Below are 20,684 nucleotides of genomic sequence, written 5' to 3' on the forward strand. Positions count from 1 at the left end.
AAACCCCTTCCCATTCACGCCCAGAGTACACAATCCCAATGGACCCAATCCCCTTCCCATTCACTCCCACTGTACACAATCCCAATGGACCCAAAGACCTTCACATTCACTCCCACTGTCCAAAATCCCGATGGACCCAAAGCCCTTCCCGTTCTGTCCCACTGTCCACGATAACAATGGACCCGAAACCCCTCCCGTTCACTCCCAGTGTCCACAACCACAATGGACCATAACCCTTTCCCGTTCACACCAACTGTACAGAATCCCAAAGGACCGAAACCCTTTCCCATTCATTCCCACTGTCCACAATACCAATGGATCAAAACCCCTTCCCGTTTACTCTCACTGTACACAAGTTCAAAGGGCCGAAACCCCTTCCTGTTCACTCCCACTGTCCTTAATCCGAATGGACCCAAACCCCTTCCCATTCATTCAAACTGTCCACAAACCCAATGGCCCCAAACCCCTTCCCGTTCACTCCCACTGTACACAATCCCAATGGACGCAAACCCCTTCCCATTCAATCCCACTGTACAAAATCCCAATGGACCCAAACCCCTTCCCGTTCACTCCCACTGTCCACAATCCCAATGGACCCAAACCCCTACCCGTTCACTCCCACTGTCCACAATCCCAATGGAACCAAACCCCTTTCCGATCACTCCCACTGTAACAATCCTAATGGACCCAATCCCTTTCCTGTTCACTCGCACTGTACACAATCCCAATGGAACCTAACCCCTTCCCGTTCACACATTCTGCACAGAATCCCAAAGGACCCAAACCCCTTCCCGTTCGTTCCCAATGTCCACAATCCCAATGGATCAAAACCCCTTCCCGTTCACTCCCAATGTACACAATCCCAATGGGCCCAAACCCCTTCCCATTCACTCCCACTGTCGTCAATCCCAATGGACCCAAACCCCTTCCCATTCACTCACAAAGTACACAATCCCAATGGACCCAAACGCCTTCCCATTCACTCCCACTGTCCACAATCCCAATGGACCCCAACCGCTTCACGTTCACTCCCACTGTCCACAATACCAATGGACCCGAAAACCTTCACGTTTACCCCCACTGTACACAATCCCAATGGAACTGAACCCCTTCCCGTTCACTCCCACAGTCCACAGTCCCAATGGACCCAAAGCCCTTCCCGTTCACTCCCACTGTACACAATCTCAATGGACCCCAACCCCTTTCCATTCACTCCCAAGTCCACAATCCGAATGGCCCCAAAACCCTTCCCGTTCACTCCCACTGTACACAATCTCAACGGACACAAATCGCTTCTCGTTCACTCCCACTGTACACAATCCTAATGGACCCAAACCCCTTCCCATTCAATCCCACTGTACAAAATCCCAATGGACCAAACCCCTTCCCGTTAACTCCCACTGTCCACAATCCGAATGGACCCAAAACCCTTCCCATTCATTCCCATTGTGCACCATCCCAATGGTCCCAAAACCCTTCCCGTTCACTCCCACTGTAGACAATCCCAATGCACCCAAAACCCTTCACATTCAATCCCACTTCCACAATCCCAATGGATCCAAACCCCTTCCCATTCACTCCAACTCTACACAATCCCAATGGAAACAATCTCCTTCCCGTTCACTCCCGGTGTAACAGTTGAAATGGAAACAAACCCCTTCCCGTTCACTCCCACTGTAACAATCCCAATGGAAACAAACCCTTTCACGTTCACGCCCACTGTTCGCAATCCCAAAGGGCTCAAAACCCGTCCTGTTCAGTCCCACTGTTCTCAATCGCAATGGACCAAAACCCCTTCCCATTCAATCCCACTGTACAAAATCCCAATGGACCCAAACCACTTCCCGTTCACTCCCACTGTCCACAGTCCGAATGGACCCAAAACCTTTCCCATTCATTCCCATTGTACACAATCCCAATGCTCCCAAAACCCTTCCCGTTCACTCCCACTGTAGACAATCCCAATGCACCCAAAACCCTTCACATTCACTCCCACTTCCACAATCCCAATGGATCCAAACCCCTTCCCATTCACTCCAACTCTACACAATCCCAATGGAAACAATCTCCTTCCCGTTCACTCCCGGTGTAACAGTTGAAATGGAAACAAACCCCTTCCCGTTCACTCCCACTGTAACAATCTCAATGGAAACAAACCCGTTCTCGTTCATGCCCACTGTTCGCAATCCCAAAGGGCTCAAAACCCGTCCTGTTCAGTCCCACTGTTCTCAATCGCAATGGACCCAAACCCCTTCCCTTTCACTCCCATTGTACACAATCCCAATGGACCCAAACCCTTTCCCGTTCACCACCACTGTCCACAATCCAAATGGACCCAAACCCCTTCCCGTACACCCCCACTGTCCACAATCCCAATGGACCCAAACCCCTTCCCATTCACGCCCAGAGGACACAATCCCAAAGGACCCAATCCCCTTCCCATTCACTCCCACTGTACACAATCCCAATGGAACCAAATACCTTCAGGTTCACTCCCACTGTCCAAAATCCCGATGGACCCAAACCCCTTCCCGTTCTGTCCCACGGTCCACGATCTCAACGGACCCAAACCCCTTCCTGTTCACTCACACTGTCCACAATCACAATGGACCATAACCCCTTCCCATTCACACCAACTGTACAGAATCCCAAAGGACCAAAACCCTTTCCCATTCATTCCCACTGTCCACAATCCCAATGGACCCAAACCCCTTCCCGTTCTCGCGTACTGTCCACGATCCCAATGGACACAAACCCCTTAACGTTCACTCCCACTGTCCACAATCCCAATGGACCTGAACACCCTCCTGTTCACTCCCACTGTCCAAAATCACAATGGACCGTAACCCTTTCCCGTTCACACCAACTGTACAGAATCGCTAAGGACCAAAAGCCATTCCTGTTCATTCCCACTGTCCACAATCCCAATGGATCCAAACCCCTTCCCGTTTACTCTCACTGTGCACAATCCCAATGCACCCAAACCCCTTCCCGCTCACTTGCTCAGTACAAAATCCCAATGGATCCAAACCCCTTCCCATTCACTCCCACTGTCCACAATCCCAATGGACCGCAAACCCTTCCCGTTCACTCCCACTGTCCACAATCCCAATGGTCCCAAAAATCTTCCCGTTTGCTCCTAATGTACACAATCACAATGGAAACGTACCCCTTCCCGTTCACTCCCACTGTCCAAAATCCCAATGGAGCCAAAGCTCTTCCAGTTCGCTCCCACTGTACACAATTCCAATGGACCCAAACCCCTTCCCATTCACTCAAACTGTCCACAATCCCAATGGCCCCAAACCACTTCCCGTTCAAACCCACCCTACACAATCTCAATGGACACAAACTGCTTCCCGTTCACTCCGACTGTCCACAATCCCAATGGACACAAACCCCTTCCCGTTCACTCCCACTGTACACAATCCCAATGGACCCAAACCCCTTCCCATTCACTCCCACTGTACACAATCCCAATGCACCCAAAACCCTTCACATTCACTCCCACTGTCCACAATCCCAATGGAACCAAACCCCTTCCCGTTCACTCCCACTGTACACTATCCCAATTGTCCCAAGCCCCTTCGTGTTCACTCCCACAGTACACAAACACAATGGACCCCCAAACCCCTTCCCGTTCACGTCCACAGTACACAATCCCAATGGACCCAAACCCCTTCCCATTCACGCCCAGAGGACACAATCCCAAAGGACCCAATCCCCTTCCCATTCACTCCCACTGTACACAATCCCAATGGAACCAAATACCTTCAGGGTCACTCCCACTGTCCAAAATCCCGATGGACCCAAACCCCTTCCCGTTCTGTCCCACGGTCCACGATCTCAACGGACCCAAACCCCTTCCTGTTCACTCACACTGTCCACAATCACAATGGACCATAACCCCTTCCCATTCACACCAACTGTACAGAATCCCAAAGGACCCAAACCCTTTCCCATTCATTCCCACTGTCCACAATCCCAATGGACCCAAACCCCTTCCCGTTCTCGCGTACTGTCCACGATCCCAATGGACACAAACCCCTTCCCGTTCAGTCCCACTGTCCACAATCCCAATGGACCTGAACACCCTCCTGTTCACTCCCACTGTCCAAAATCACAATGGACCGTAACCCTTTCCCGTTCACACCAACTGTACAGAATCGCTAAGGACCAAAAGCCATTCCTGTTCATTCCCACTGTCCACAATCCCAATGGATCCAAACCCCTTCCCGTTTACTCTCACTGTGCACAATCCCAATGCACCCGAACCCCTTCCCGCTCACTTGCTCAGTACAAAATCCCAATGGATCCAAACCCCTTCCCATTCACTCCCACTGTCCACAATCCCAATGGACCGCAAACCCTTCCCGTTCACTCCCACTGTCCACAATCCCAATGGTCCCAAAAATCTTCCCGTTTGCTCCTAATGTACACAATCACAATGGAAACGTACCCCTTCCCGTTCACTCCCACTGTCCAAAATCCCAATGGACCCAAAGCTCTTCCAGTTCGCTCCCACTGTACACAGTTCCAATGGACCCAAACCCCTTCCTATTCACTCAAACTGTCCACAATCCCAATGGCCCCAAACCACTTCCCGTTCAAACCCACCCTACACAAACTCAATGGACACAAACTGCTTCCCGTTCACTCCGACTGTCCACAATCCCAATGGACACAAACCCCTTCCCGTTCACTCCCACTGTACACAATCCCAATGGACCCAAACCCCTTCCCATTCACTCCCACTGTACACAATCCCAATGCACCCAAAACCCTTCACATTCACTCCCACTGTCCACAATCCCAATGGAACCAAACCCCTTCCCGTTCACTCCCACTATACACTATCCCAATTGTCCCAAGCCCCTTCGTGTTCACTCCCACAGTACACAAACACAATGGACCCCCAAACCCCTTCCCGTTCACGTCCACAGTACACAATCCCAATGGACCCAAACCCCTTCCCATTCACGCCCAGAGGACACAATTCCAAAGGACCCAATCCCCTTCCCATTCACTCCCACTGTACACAATCCCAATGGACCCAAAGACCTTCACGTTCACTCCCACTGTCCAAAATCCCGATGGACCCAAACCCCTTCCCGTTCTGTCCCACGGTCCACGATCTCAACGGACCCAAACCCCTTCCTGTTCACTCCCACTGTCCACAATCACAATGGACCATAACCCCTTCCCATTCACACCAACTGTACCGAATCCCAAAGGACCCAAACCCTTTCCCATTCATTTCCACTGTCCACAATCCCAATGGACCCAAACCCCTTCCCGTTCTCTCGTACTGTCCACGTTCCCAATGGACACAAACACCTTCCCGTTCACTCCCACTGTCCAAAATCACAATGGACCGTAACCCTTTCCCGTTCACACCAACTGTACAGAATCGCTAAGGACCAAAAGCCATTCCCGTTCATTCCCACAGTCCACAATCCCAATGGATCCAAACCCCTTCCCGTTTACTCTCACTGTGCACAATCCCAATGCACCCGAACCCCTTCCCGCTCTCTCGCTCAGTACAAAATCCCAAGGGATCCAAACCCCTTCCCATTCACTCCCACTGTCCACAATCCAAATGGACCCAAAACCTTCCCGTTTACCCCCACTGTACACAATCCCAATGGAACCGAACCCCTTCTCGTTCACTAACACAGTCCACAATCCCAATGGACCCTAAGCCCTTCCCGTTCACTCCCACTGTACACAATCTCAATGGACCCAAACCCCTTCCCATTCACTCCCACTGTCCACAATCCCAATGGACCGCAAACCCTTCCCGTTCACTCCCACTGTCCACAATCCCAATGGTCCCAACAATCTTCCCGTTTGCTCCTACTGTACACAATCACAATGGAAACGTACCCCTTCACATTCACTCCCCCTGTCCACAATCCCAATGGACCCAAAGCTCTTCCAGTTCGCTCCCACTGTACACAATTCCAATGGACCCAAACCCCTTCCCATTCACTCAAACTGTCCACAATCCCAATGGCCCCAAACACCTTCCCGTTCAAACCCACCCTACACAATCTCAATGGACACAAACTGCTTCCCGTTCACTCCGACTGTCCACAATCCCAATGGACACAAACCCCTTCCCATTCACTCCCACTGTACACAATCCCAATGCACCCAAAACCCTTCACATTCAATCCCACTGTACAAAATCCCAATGGACCCAAAACCCTTCCCGTTCATTCCCACTTTCCGCAATCCGAATGGACCCAAGCCACTTCCCATTCACTCCCACTGCGCACAATCCCAATGGACCCTAAACCTTTCCTGTTCACTTCCACTGTACACAATCCCAATGCACCCAAAACCCTTCACATTCACTCCCACTGTCCACAATCCCGATGGAACCAAACCCCTTCCCGTTCACTCCCACTGTACACTATCCCAAATGTCCCAAGCCCCTTCGTGTTCACTCCCACAGTACACAAACACAATGGACCCAAACCCCTTACCGTTCACTCCCACTGTCAACAATCCTAATGGACCCAAACCCCTTCCCGTTCACGTCCACAGTACACAATGCCAATGGATCCAAACGCCTTCCCGTTCACTCCCACTGTACACAAACCCAATTGACCCAAACCCCTTCATGTTCATTCCTCCTGTATACATTCCCAATGGCCCCAAACCACTTCCCGTTCACTCCCACTGTCCACAATCCCAATGGACCCAAAACCCCTTCCCGTTCTCGCGTACTGTCCACGATCCCAATGGACACAAACCCCTTCCCGTTCACTCCCACTGTCCACAATCCCAATGGACCTGAACACCCTCCTGTTCCCTCCCACTGTCCAAAATCACAATGGACCGTAACCCTTTCCCGTTCACACCAACTGTACAGAATCGCTAAGGACCAAAAGCCATTCCCGTTCATTCCCATTGTTCACAATCCCAATGGATCCAAACCCCTTCCCGTTTACTCTCACTGTGCACAATCCCAATGCACCCGAAACCTTCCCGCTCACTTGCTCAGTACAAAATCCCAATGGATCCAAAACCCTTCCCATTCACTCCCACTGTCCACAATCCCAATGGACCGCAAACCCTTCCCGTTCACTCCCACTGTCCACAATCCCAATGGTCCCAAAAATCTTCCCGTTTGCTCCTACTGTACACAATCACAATGGAAACGTACCCCTTCCCGTTCACTCCCACTGTCCAAAATCCCAATGGACCCAAAGCCCTTCCAGTTCGCTCCCACTGTACACAGTTCCAATGGACCGCAAACCCCTTCCCATTCACTCAAACTGTCCACAATCCCAATGGCCCCAAACCCCTTCCCGTTCAAACCCACCCTACACAATCTCAATGGACACAAACTGCTTCCCGTTCACTCCGACTGTCCACAATCCCAATGGACAGAAACCCCTTCCCGTTCACTCCCACTGTACACAATCCCAATGGACCCAAACCCCTTCCCATTCACTCCCACTGTACACAATCCCAATGCACCCAAAACCCTTCACATTCAATCCCACTGTACAAAATCCCAATGGACCCAAACCCCTTCCCATTCACGCCCAGAGGACACAATTCCAAAGGACCCAATCCCCTTCCCATTCACTCCCACTGTACACAATCCCAATGGACCCAAAGACCTTCACGTTCACTCCCACTGTCCAAAATCCCGATGGACCCAAACCTCTTCCCGTTCTGTCCCACGGTCCACGATCTCAACGGACCCAAACCCCTTCCTGTTCACTCCCACTGTCCACAATCACAATGGACCATAACCCCTTCCCATTCACACCAACTGTACCGAATCCCAAAGGACCCAAACCCTTTCCCATTCATTTCCACTGTCCACAATCCCAATGGACCCAAACCCCTTCCCGTTCTCTCGTACTGTCCACGTTCCCAATGGACACAAACCCCTTCCCGTTCACTCCCACTGTCCAAAATCACAATGGACCGTAACCCTTTCCCGTTCACACCAACTGTACAGAATCGCTAAGGACCAAAAGCCATTCCCGTTCATTCCCACTGTCCACAATCCCAATGGATCCAAACCCCTTCCCGTTTACTCTCACTGTGCACAATCCCAATGCACCCGTACCCCTTCCTGCTCTCTCGCTCAGTACAAAATCCCAATGGATCCAAACCCCTTCCCATTCACTCCCACTGTCCACAATCCAAATGGACCCAAAACCTTCCTGTTTACCCCCACTGTACACAATCCCAATGGAACCGAACCCCTTCCCGTTCACTAACACAGTCCACAATCCCAATGGACCCTAAGCCCTTCCCGTTCACTCCCACTGTACACAATCTCAATGGACCCAAACCCCTTCCCATTCACTCCCACTGTCCACAATCCCAATGGACCGCAAACCCTTCCCGTTCACTCCCACTGTCCACAATCGCAATCGTCCCAAAAATCTTCCCGTTTGCTCCTACTGTACACAATCACAATGGAAACGTACCCCTTCCCATTCACTCCCCCTGTCCACAATCTCAATGGACCCAAATCTCTTCCAGTTCGCTCCCACTGTACACAATTCCAATGGACCCAAACCCCTTCCCATTCACTCAAACTGTCCACAATCCCAATGGCCCCAAACACCTTCCCGTTCAAACCCACCCTACACAATCTCAATGGACACAAACTGCTTCCCGTTCACTCCGACTGTCCACAATCCCAATGGACAGAAACCCCTTCCCGTTCACTCCCACTGTACACAATCCCAATGGACCCAAACCCCTTCCCATTCACTCCCACTGTACACAATCCCAATGCACCCAAAACCCTTCACATTCAATCCCACTGTACAAAATCCCAATGGACCCAAACCCCTTCCCATTCACGCCCAGAGGACACAATTCCAAAGGACCCAATCCCCTTCCCATTCACTCCCACTGTACACAATCCCAATGGACCCAAAGACCTTCACGTTCACTCCCACTGTCCAAAATCCCGATGGACCCAAACCTCTTCCCGTTCTGTCCCACGGTCCACGATCTCAACGGACCCAAACCCCTTCCTGTTCACTCCCACTGTCCACAATCACAATGGACCATAACCCCTTCCCATTCACACCAACTGTACCGAATCCCAAAGGACCCAAACCCTTTCCCATTCATTTCCACTGTCCACAATCCCAATGGACCCAAACCCCTTCCCGTTCTCTCGTACTGTCCACGTTCCCAATGGACACAAACCCCTTCCCGTTCACTCCCACTGTCCAAAATCACAATGGACCGTAACCCTTTCCCGTTCACACCAACTGTACAGAATCGCTAAGGACCAAAAGCCATTCCCGTTCATTCCCACTGTCCACAATCCCAATGGATCCAAACCCCTTCCCGTTTACTCTCACTGTGCACAATCCCAATGCACCCGAACCCCTTCCTGCTCTCTCGCTCAGTACAAAATCCCAATGGATCCAAACCCCTTCCCATTCACTCCCACTGTCCACAATCCAAATGGACCCAAAACCTTCCTGTTTACCCCCACTGTACACAATCCCAATGGAACCGAACCCCTTCCCGTTCACTAACACAGTCCACAATCCCAATGGACCCTAAGCCCTTCCCGTTCACTCCCACTGTACACAATCTCAATGGACCCAAACCCCTTCCCATTCACTCCCACTGTCCCCAATCCCAATGGACCGCAAACCTTTCCCGTTCACTCCCACTGTCCACAATCGCAATGGTCCCAACAATCTTCCCGTTTGCTCCTACTGTAGACAATCACAATGGAAACGTACCCCTTCCCATTCACTCCCCCTGTCCACAATCTCAATGGACCCAAATCTCTTCCAGTTCGCTCCCACTGTACACAATTCCAATGGACCCAAACCCCTTCCCATTCACTCAAACTGTCCACAATCCCAATGGCCCCAAACACCTTCCCGTTCAAACCCACCCTACACAATCTCAATGGACACAAACTGCTTCCCGTTCACTCCGACTGTCCACAATCCCAATGGACACAAACCCCTTCCCATTCACTCCCACTGTACACAATCCCAATGCACCCAAAACCCTTCACATTCAATCCCACTGTACAAAATCCCAATGGACCCAAAACCCTTCCCGTTCATTCCCACTTTCCGCAATCCGAATGGACCCAAGCCGCTTCCCATTCACTCCCACTGCGCACAATCCCAATGGACCCTAAACCTTTCCTGTTCACTTCCACTGTACACAATCCCAATGCACCCAAAACCCTTCACATTCACTCCCACTGTCCACAATCCCGATGGAACCAAACCCCTTCCCGTTCACTCCCACTGTACACTATCCCAAATGTCCCAAGCCCCTTCGTGTTCACTCCCACAGTACACAAACACAATGGACCCAAACCCCTTACCGTTCACTCCCAATGTCAACAATCCCAATGGACCCAAACCCCTTCCCATTCACGTCCACAGTACACAATGCCAATGGACCCAAACGCCTTCCCGTTCACTCCCACTGTCCACAATCCCAATGGACCCAAACCCCTTCCCATTCTCGCGTACTGTCCACGATCCCAATGGACACAAACACCTTCCCGTTCACTCCCACTGTCCACAATCCCAATGGACCTGAACACCCTCCTGTTCACTCCCACTGTCCAAAATCACAATGGACCGTAACCCTTTCCCGTTCACACCAACTGTACAGAATCGCTAAGGACCAAAAGCCATTCCCGTTCATTCCCACTGTCCACAATCCCAATGGATCCAAACCCCTTCCCGTTTACTCTCACTGTGCACAATCCCAATGCACCCGAACCCCTTCCCGCTCACTTGCTCAGTACAAAATCCCAATGGATCCAAACCCCTTCCCATTCACTCCCACTGTCCACAATCCCAATGGACCGCAAACCCTTCCCGTTCACTCCCACTGTCCACAATCCCAATGGTCCCAAAAATCTTCCCGTTTGCTCCTACTGTACACAATCACAATGGAAACGTACCCCTTCCCGTTCACTCCCACTGTCCAAAATCCCAATGGACCCAAAGTTCTTCCAGTTCGCTCCCACTGTACACAATTCCAATGGACCCAAACCCCTTCCCATTCACTCAAACTGTCCACAATCCCAATGGCCCCAAACCCCTTCCCGTTCAAACCCACCCTACACAATCTCAATCGACACAAACTGCTTCCCGTTCACTCCGACTGTCCACAATCCCAATGGACACAAACCCCTTCCCGTTCACTCCCACTGTACACAATCCCAATGGACCCAAACCCCTTCCCATTCACTCCCACTGTACACAATCCCAATGCACCCAAAACCCTTCACATTCACTCCCACTGTCCACAATCCCAATGGAACCAAACCCCTTCCCGTTCACTCCCACTGTACACTATCCCAATTGTCCCAAGCCCCTTCGTGTTCACTCCCACAGTACACAAACACAATGGACCCCCAAACCCCTTCCCGTTCACGTCCACAGTACACAATCCCAATGGACCCAAACCCCTTCCCATTCACGCCCAGAGGACACAATTCCAAAGGACCCAATCCCCTTCCCATTCACTCCCACTGTACACAATCCCAATGGACCCAAAGACCTTCACGTTCACTCCCACTGTCCAAAATCCCGATGGACCCAAACCCCTTCCCGTTCTGTCCCACGGTCCACGATCTCAACGGACCCAAACCCCTTCCTGTTCACTCCCACTGTCCACAATCACAATGGACCATAACCCCTTCCCATTCACACGAACTGTACCGAATCCCAAAGGACCCAAACCCTTTCCCATTCATTTCCACTGTCCACAATCCCAATGGACCCAAACCCCTTCCCGTTCTCTCGTACTGTCCACGTTCCCAATGGACACAAACACCTTCCCGTTCACTCCCACTGTCCAAAATCACAATGGACCGTAACCCTTTCCCGTTCACACCAACTGTACAGAATCGCTAAGGACCAAAAGCCATTCCCGTTCATTCCCACTGTCCACAATCCCAATGGATCCAAACCCCTTCCCGTTTACTCTCACTGTGCACAATCCCAATGCACCCGAACCCCTTCCCGCTCTCTCGCTCAGTACAAAATCCCAAGGGATCCAAACCCCTTCCCATTCACTCCCACTGTCCACAATCCAAATGGACCCAAAACCTTCCCGTTTACCCCCACTGTACACAATCCCAATGGAACCGAACCCCTTCTCGTTCACTAACACAGTCCACAATCCCAATGGACCCTAAGCCCTTCCCGTTCACTCCCACTGTACACAATCTCAATGGACCCAAACCCCTTCCCATTCACTCCCACTGTCCACAATCCCAATGGACCGCAAACCCTTCCCGTTCACTCCCACTGTCCACAATCCCAATGGTCCCAACAATCTTCCCGTTTGCTCCTACTGTACACAATCACAATGGAAACGTACCCCTTCACATTCACTCCCCCTGTCCACAATCCCAATGGACCCAAAGCTCTTCCAGTTCGCTCCCACTGTACACAATTCCAATGGACCCAAACCCCTTCCCATTCACTCAAACTGTCCACAATCCCAATGGCCCCAAACACCTTCCCGTTCAAACCCACCCTACACAATCTCAATGGACACAAACTGCTTCCCGTTCACTCCGACTGTCCACAATCCCAATGGACACAAACCCCTTCCCATTCACTCCCACTGTACACAATCCCAATGCACCCAAAACCCTTCACATTCAATCCCACTGTACAAAATCCCAATGGACCCAAAACCCTTCCCGTTCATTCCCACTTTCCGCAATCCGAATGGACCCAAGCCGCTTCCCATTCACTCCCACTGCGCACAATCCCAATGGACCCTAAACCTTTCCTGTTCACTTCCACTGTACACAATCCCAATGCACCCAAAACCCTTCACATTCACTCCCACTGTCCACAATCCCGATGGAACCAAACCCCTTCCCGTTCACTCCCACTGTACACTATCCCAAATGTCCCAAGCCCCTTCGTGTTCACTCCCACAGTACACAAACACAATGGACCCAAACCCCTTACCGTTCACTCCCACTGTCAACAATCCTAATGGACCCAAACCCCTTCCCGTTCACGTCCACAGTACACAATGCCAATGGACCCAAACGCCTTCCCGTTCACTCCCACTGTACACAATCCCAATTGACCCAAACCCCTTCATGTTCATTCCTCCTGTATACATTCCAATGGCCCCAAACCACTTCCCGTTCACTCCCACTGTGCACAATCCCAATGGACCCAAAACCCCTTCCCGTTCTCGCGTACTGTCCACGATCCCAATGGACACAAACCCCTTCCCGTTCACTCCCACTGTCCACAATCCCAATGGACCTGAACACCCTCCTGTTCCCTCCCACTGTCCAAAATCACAATGGACCGTAACCCTTTCCCGTTCACACCAACTGTACAGAATCGCTAAGGACCAAAAGCCATTCCCGTTCATTCCCACTGTTCACAATCCCAATGGATCCAAACCCCTTCCCGTTTACTCTCACTGTGCACAATCCCAATGCACCCGAAACCTTCCCGCTCACTTGCTCAGTACAAAATCCCAATGGATCCAAAACCCTTCCCATTCACTCCCACTGTCCACAATCCCAATGGACCGCAAACCCTTCCCGTTCACTCCCACTGTCCACAATCCCAATGGTCCCAAAAATCTTCCCGTTTGCTCCTACTGTACACAATCACAATGGAAACGTACCCCTTCCCGTTCACTCCCACTGTCCAAAATCCCAATGGACCCAAAGCCCTTCCAGTTCGCTCCCACTGTACACAGTTCCAATGGACCGCAAACCCCTTCCCATTCACTCAAACTGTCCACAATCCCAATGGCCCCAAACCCCTTCCCGTTCAAACCCACCCTACACAATCTCAATGGACACAAACTGCTTCCCGTTCACTCCGACTGTCCACAATCCCAATGGACAGAAACCCCTTCCCGTTCACTCCCACTGTACACAATCCCAATGGACCCAAACCCCTTCCCATTCACTCCCACTGTACACAATCCCAATGCACCCAAAACCCTTCACATTCAATCCCACTGTACAAAATCCCAATGGACCCAAACCCCTTCCCATTCACGCCCAGAGGACACAATTCCAAAGGACCCAATCCCCTTCCCATTCACTCCCACTGTACACAATCCCAATGGACCCAAAGACCTTCACGTTCACTCCCACTGTCCAAAATCCCGATGGACCCAAACCTCTTCCCGTTCTGTCCCACGGTCCACGATCTCAACGGACCCAAACCCCTTCCTGTTCACTCCCACTGTCCACAATCACAATGGACCATAACCCCTTCCCATTCACACCAACTGTACCGAATCCCAAAGGACCCAAACCCTTTCCCATTCATTTCCACTGTCCACAATCCCAATGGACCCAAACCCCTTCCCGTTCTCTCGTACTGTCCACGTTCCCAATGGACACAAACCCCTTCCCGTTCACTCCCACTGTCCAAAATCACAATGGACCGTAACCCTTTCCCGTTCACACCAACTGTACAGAATCGCTAAGGACCAAAAGCCATTCCCGTTCATTCCCACTGTCCACAATCCCAATGGATCCAAACCCCTTCCCGTTTACTCTCACTGTGCACAATCCCAATGCACCCGTACCCCTTCCTGCTCTCTCGCTCAGTACAAAATCCCAATGGATCCAAACCCCTTCCCATTCACTCCCACTGTCCACAATCCAAATGGACCCAAAACCTTCCTGTTTACCCCCACTGTACACAATCCCAATGGAACCGAACCCCTTCCCGTTCACTAACACAGTCCACAATCCCAATGGACCCTAAGCCCTTCCCGTTCACTCCCACTGTACACAATCTCAATGGACCCAAACCCCTTCCCATTCACTCCCACTGTCCACAATCCCAATGGACCGCAAACCCTTCCCGTTCACTCCCACTGTCCACAATCGCAATCGTCCCAAAAATCTTCCCGTTTGCTCCTACTGTACACAATCACAATGGAAACGTACCCCTTCCCATTCACTCCCCCTGTCCACAATCTCAATGGACCCAAATCTCTTCCAGTTCGCTCCCACTGTACACAATTCCAATGGACCCAAACCCCTTCCCATTCACTCAAACTGTCCACAATCCCAATGGCCCCAAACACCTTCCCGTTCAAACCCACCCTACACAATCTCAATGGACACAAACTGCTTCCCGTTCACTCCGACTGTCCACAATCCCAATGGACAGAAACCCCTTCCCGTTCACTCCCACTGTACACAATCCCAATGGACCCAAACCCCTTCCCATTCACTCCCACTGTACACAATCCCAATGCACCCAAAACCCTTCACATTCAATCCCACTGTACAAAATCCCAATGGACCCAAACCCCTTCCCATTCACGCCCAGAGGACACAATTCCAAAGGACCCAATCCCCTTCCCATTCACTCCCACTGTACACAATCCCAATGGACCCAAAGACCTTCACGTTCACTCCCACTGTCCAAAATCCCGATGGACCCAAACCTCTTCCCGTTCTGTCCTACGGTCCACGATCTCAACGGACCCAAACCCCTTCCTGTTCACTCCCACTGTCCACAATCACAATGGACCATAACCCCTTCCCATTCACACCAACTGTACCGAATCCCAAAGGACCCAAACCCTTTCCCATTCATTTCCACTGTCCACAATCCCAATGGACCCAAACCCCTTCCCGTTCTCTCGTACTGTCCACGTTCCCAATGGACACAAACCCCTTCCCGTTCACTCCCACTGTCCAAAATCACAATGGACCGTAACCCTTTCCCGTTCACACCAACTGTACAGAATCGCTAAGGACCAAAAGCCATTCCCGTTCATTCCCACTGTCCACAATCCCAATGGATCCAAACCCCTTCCCGTTTACTCTCACTGTGCACAATCCCAATGCACCCGTACCCCTTCCTGCTCTCTCGCTCAGTACAAAATCCCAATGGATCCAAACCCCTTCCCATTCACTCCCACTGTCCACAATCCAAATGGACCCAAAACCTTCCTGTTTACCCCCACTGTACACAATCCCAATGGAACCGAACCCCTTCCCGTTCACTAACACAGTCCACAATCCCAATGGACCCTAAGCCCTTCCCGTTCACTCCCACTGTACACAATCTCAATGGACCCAAACCCCTTCCCATTCACTCCCACTGTCCACAATCCCAATGGACCGCAAACCCTTCCCGTTCACTCCCACTGTCCACAATCGCAATCGTCCCAAAAATCTTCCCGTTTGCTCCTACTGTACACAATCACAATGGAAACGTACCCCTTCCCATTCACTCCCCCTGTCCACAATCTCAATGGACCCAAATCTCTTCCAGTTCGCTCCCACTGTACACAATTCCAATGGACCCAAACCCCTTCCCATTCACTCAAACTGTCCACAATCCCAATGGCCCCAAACACCTTCCCGTTCAAACCCACCCTACACAATCTCAATGGACACAAACTGCTTCCCGTTCACTCCGACTGTCCACAATCCCAATGGACAGAAACCCCTTCCCGTTCACTCCCACTGTACACAATCCCAATGGACCCAAACCCCTTCCCATTCACTCCCACTGTACACAATCCCAATGCACCCAAAACCCTTCACATTCAATCCCACTGTACAAAATCCCAATGGACCCAAACCCCTTCCCATTCACGCCCAGAGGACACAATTCCAAAGGACCCAATCCCCTTCCCATTCACTCCCACTGTACACAATCCCAATGGACCCAAAGACCTTCACGTTCACTCCCACTGTCCAAAATCCCGATGGACCCAAACCTCTTCCCGTTCTGTCCCACGGTCCACGATCTCAACGGACCCAAACCCCTTCCTGTTCACTCCCACTGTCCACAATCACAATGGACCATAACCCCTTCCCATTCACACCAACTGTACCGAATCCCAAAGGACCCAAACCCTTTCCCATTCATTTCCACTGTCCACAATCCCAATGGACCCAAACCCCTTCCCGTTCTCTCGTACTGTCCACGTTCCCAATGGACACAAACCCCTTCCCGTTCACTCCCACTGTCCAAAATCACAATGGACCGTAACCCTTTCCCGTTCACACCAACTGTACAGAATCGCTAAGGACCAAAAGCCATTCCCGTTCATTCCCACTGTCCACAATCCCAATGGATCCAAACCCCTTCCCGTTTACTCTCACTGTGCACAATCCCAATGCACCCGAACCCCTTCCTGCTCTCTCGCTCAGTACAAAATCCCAATGGATCCAAACCCCTTCCCATTCACTCCCACTGTCCACAATCCAAATGGACCCAAAACCTTCCTGTTTACCCCCACTGTACACAATCCCAATGGAACCGAACCCCTTCCCGTTCACTAACACAGTCCACAATCCCAATGGACCCTAAGCCCTTCCCGTTCACTCCCACTGTACACAATCTCAATGGACCCAAACCCCTTCCCATTCACTCCCACTGTCCCCAATCCCAATGGACCGCAAACCTTTCCCGTTCACTCCCACTGTCCACAATCGCAATGGTCCCAAAAATCTTCCCGTTTGCTCCTACTGTAGACAATCACAATGGAAACGTACCCCTTCCCATTCACTCCCCCTGTCCACAATCTCAATGGACCCAAATCTCTTCCAGTTCGCTCCCACTGTACACAATTCCAATGGACCCAAACCCCTTCCCATTCACTCAAACTGTCCACAATCCCAATGGCCCCAAACACCTTCCCGTTCAAACCCACCCTACACAATCTCAATGGACACAAACTGCTTCCCGTTCACTCCGACTGTCCACAATCCCAATGGACACAAACCCCTTCCCATTCACTCCCACTGTACACAATCCCAATGCACCCAAAACCCTTCACATTCAATCCCACTGTACAAAATCCCAATGGACCCAAAACCCTTCCCGTTCATTCCCACTTTCCGCAATCCGAATGGACCCAAGCCGCTTCCCATTCACTCCCACTGCGCACAATCCCAATGGACCCTAAACCTTTCCTGTTCACTTCCACTGTACACAATCCCAATGCACCCAAAACCCTTCACATTCACTCCCACTGTCCACAATCCCGATGGAACCAAACCCCTTCCCGTTCACTCCCACTGTACACTATCCCAAATGTCCCAAGCCCCTTCGTGTTCACTCCCACAGTACACAAACACAATGGACCCAAACCCCTTACCGTTCACTCCCAATGTCAACAATCCCAATGGACCCAAACCCCTTCCCATTCACGTCCACAGTACACAATGCCAATGGACCCAAACGCCTTCCCGTTCACTCCCACTGTCCACAATCCCAATGGACCCAAACCCCTTCCCGTTCTCGCGTACTGTCCACGATCCCAATGGACACAAACACCTTCCCGTTCACTCCCACTGTCCACAATCCCAATGGACCTGAACACCCTCCTGTTCACTCCCACTGTCCAAAATCACAATGGACCGTAACCCTTTCCCGTTCACACCAACTGTACAGAATCGCTAAGGACCAAAAGCCATTCCCGTTCATTCCCACTGTCCACAATCCCAATGGATCCAAACCCCTTCCCGTTTACTCTCACTGTGCACAATCCCAATGCACCCGAACCCCTTCCCGCTCACTTGCTCAGTACAAAATCCCAATGGATCCAAACCCCTTCCCATTCACTCCCACTGTCCACAATCCCAATGGACCGCAAACCCTTCCCGTTCACTCCCACTGTCCACAATCCCAATGGTCCCAAAAATCTTCCCGTTTGCTCCTACTGTACACAATCACAATGGAAACGTACCCCTTCCCGTTCACTCCCACTGTCCAAAATCCCAATGGACCCAAAGTTCTTCCAGTTCGCTCCCACTGTACACAATTCCAATGGACCCAAACCCCTTCCCATTCACTCAAACTGTCCACAATCCCAATGGCCCCAAACCCCTTCCCGTTCAAACCCACCCTACACAATCTCAATCGACACAAACTGCTTCCCGTTCACTCCGACTGTCCACAATCCCAATGGACACAAACCCCTTCCCGTTCACTCCCACTGTACACAATCCCAATGGACCCAAACCCCTTCCCATTCACTCCCACTGTACACAATCCCAATGCACCCAAAACCCTTCACATTCACTCCCACTGTCCACAATCCCAATGGAACCAAACCCCTTCCCGTTCACTCCCACTGTACACTATCCCAATTGTCCCAAGCCCCTTCGTGTTCACTCCCACAGTACACAAACACAATGGACCCCCAAACCCCTTACCGTTCACGTCCACAGTACACAATCCCAATGGACCCAAACCCCTTCCCATTCACGCCCAGAGGACACAATTCCAAAGGACCCAATCCCCTTCCCATTCACTCCCACTGTACACAATCCCAATGGACCCAAAGACCTTCACGTTCACTCCCACTGTCCAAAATCCCGATGGACCCAAACCCCTTCCCGTTCTGTCCCACGGTCCACGATCTCAACGGACCCAAACCCCTTCCTGTTCACTCCCACTGTCCACAATCACAATGGACCATAACCCCTTCCCATTCACACCAACTGTACCGAATCCCAAAGGACCCAAACCCTTTCCCATTCATTTCCACTGTCCACAATCCCAATGGACCCAAACCCCTTCCCGTTTTCTCGTACTGTCCACGTTCCCAATGGACACAAACACCTTCCCGTTCACTCCCACTGTCCAAAATCACAATGGACCGTAACCCTTTCCCGTTCACACCAACTGTACAGAATCGCTAAGGACCAAAAGCCATTCCCGTTCATTCCCACTGTCCACAATCCCAATGGATCCAAACCCCTTCCCGTTTACTCTCACTGTGCACAATCCCAATGCACCCGAACCCCTTCCCGCTCTCTCGCTCAGTACAAAATCCCAAGGGATCCAAACCCCTTCCCATTCACTCCCACTGTCCACAATCCAAATGGACCCAAAACCTTCCCGTTTACCCCCACTGTACACAATCCCAATGGAACCGAACCCCTTCTCGTTCACTAACACAGTCCACAATCCCAATGGACCCTAAGCCCTTCCCGTTCACTCCCACTGTACACAATCTCAATGGACCCAAACCCCTTCCCATTCACTCCCACTGTCCACAATCCCAATGGACCGCAAACCCTTCCCGTTCACTCCCACTGTCCACAATCCCAATGGTCCCAACAATCTTCCCGTTTGCTCCTACTGTACACAATCACAATGGAAACGTACCCCTTCACATTCACTCCCCCTGTCCACAATCCAAATGGACCCAAAGCTCTTCCAGTTCGCTCCCACTGTACACAATTCCAATGGACCCAAACCCCTTCCCATTCACTCAAACTGTCCACAATCCCAATGGCCCCAAACACCTTCCCGTTCAAACCCACCCTACACAATCTCAATGGACACAAACTGCTTCCCGTTCACTCCGACTGTCCACAATCCCAATGGACACAAACCCCTTCCCATTCACTCCCACTGTACACAATCCCAATGCACCCAAAACCCTTCACATTCAATCCCACTGTACAAAATCCCAATGGACCCAAAACCCTTCCCGTTCATTCCCACTTTCCGCAATCCGAATGGACCCAAGCCGCTTCCCATTCACTCCCACTGCGCACAATCCCAATGGACCCTAAACCTTTCCTGTTCACTTCCACTGTACACAATCCCAATGCACCCAAAACCCTTCACATTCACTCCCACTGTCCACAATCCCGATGGAACCAAACCCCTTCCCGTTCACTCCCACTGTACACTATCCCA

This window comes from Carcharodon carcharias, chromosome 35 (assembly GCF_017639515.1).
Source record: "Carcharodon carcharias isolate sCarCar2 chromosome 35, sCarCar2.pri, whole genome shotgun sequence".
NCBI lineage: Eukaryota > Metazoa > Chordata > Chondrichthyes > Lamniformes > Lamnidae > Carcharodon > Carcharodon carcharias.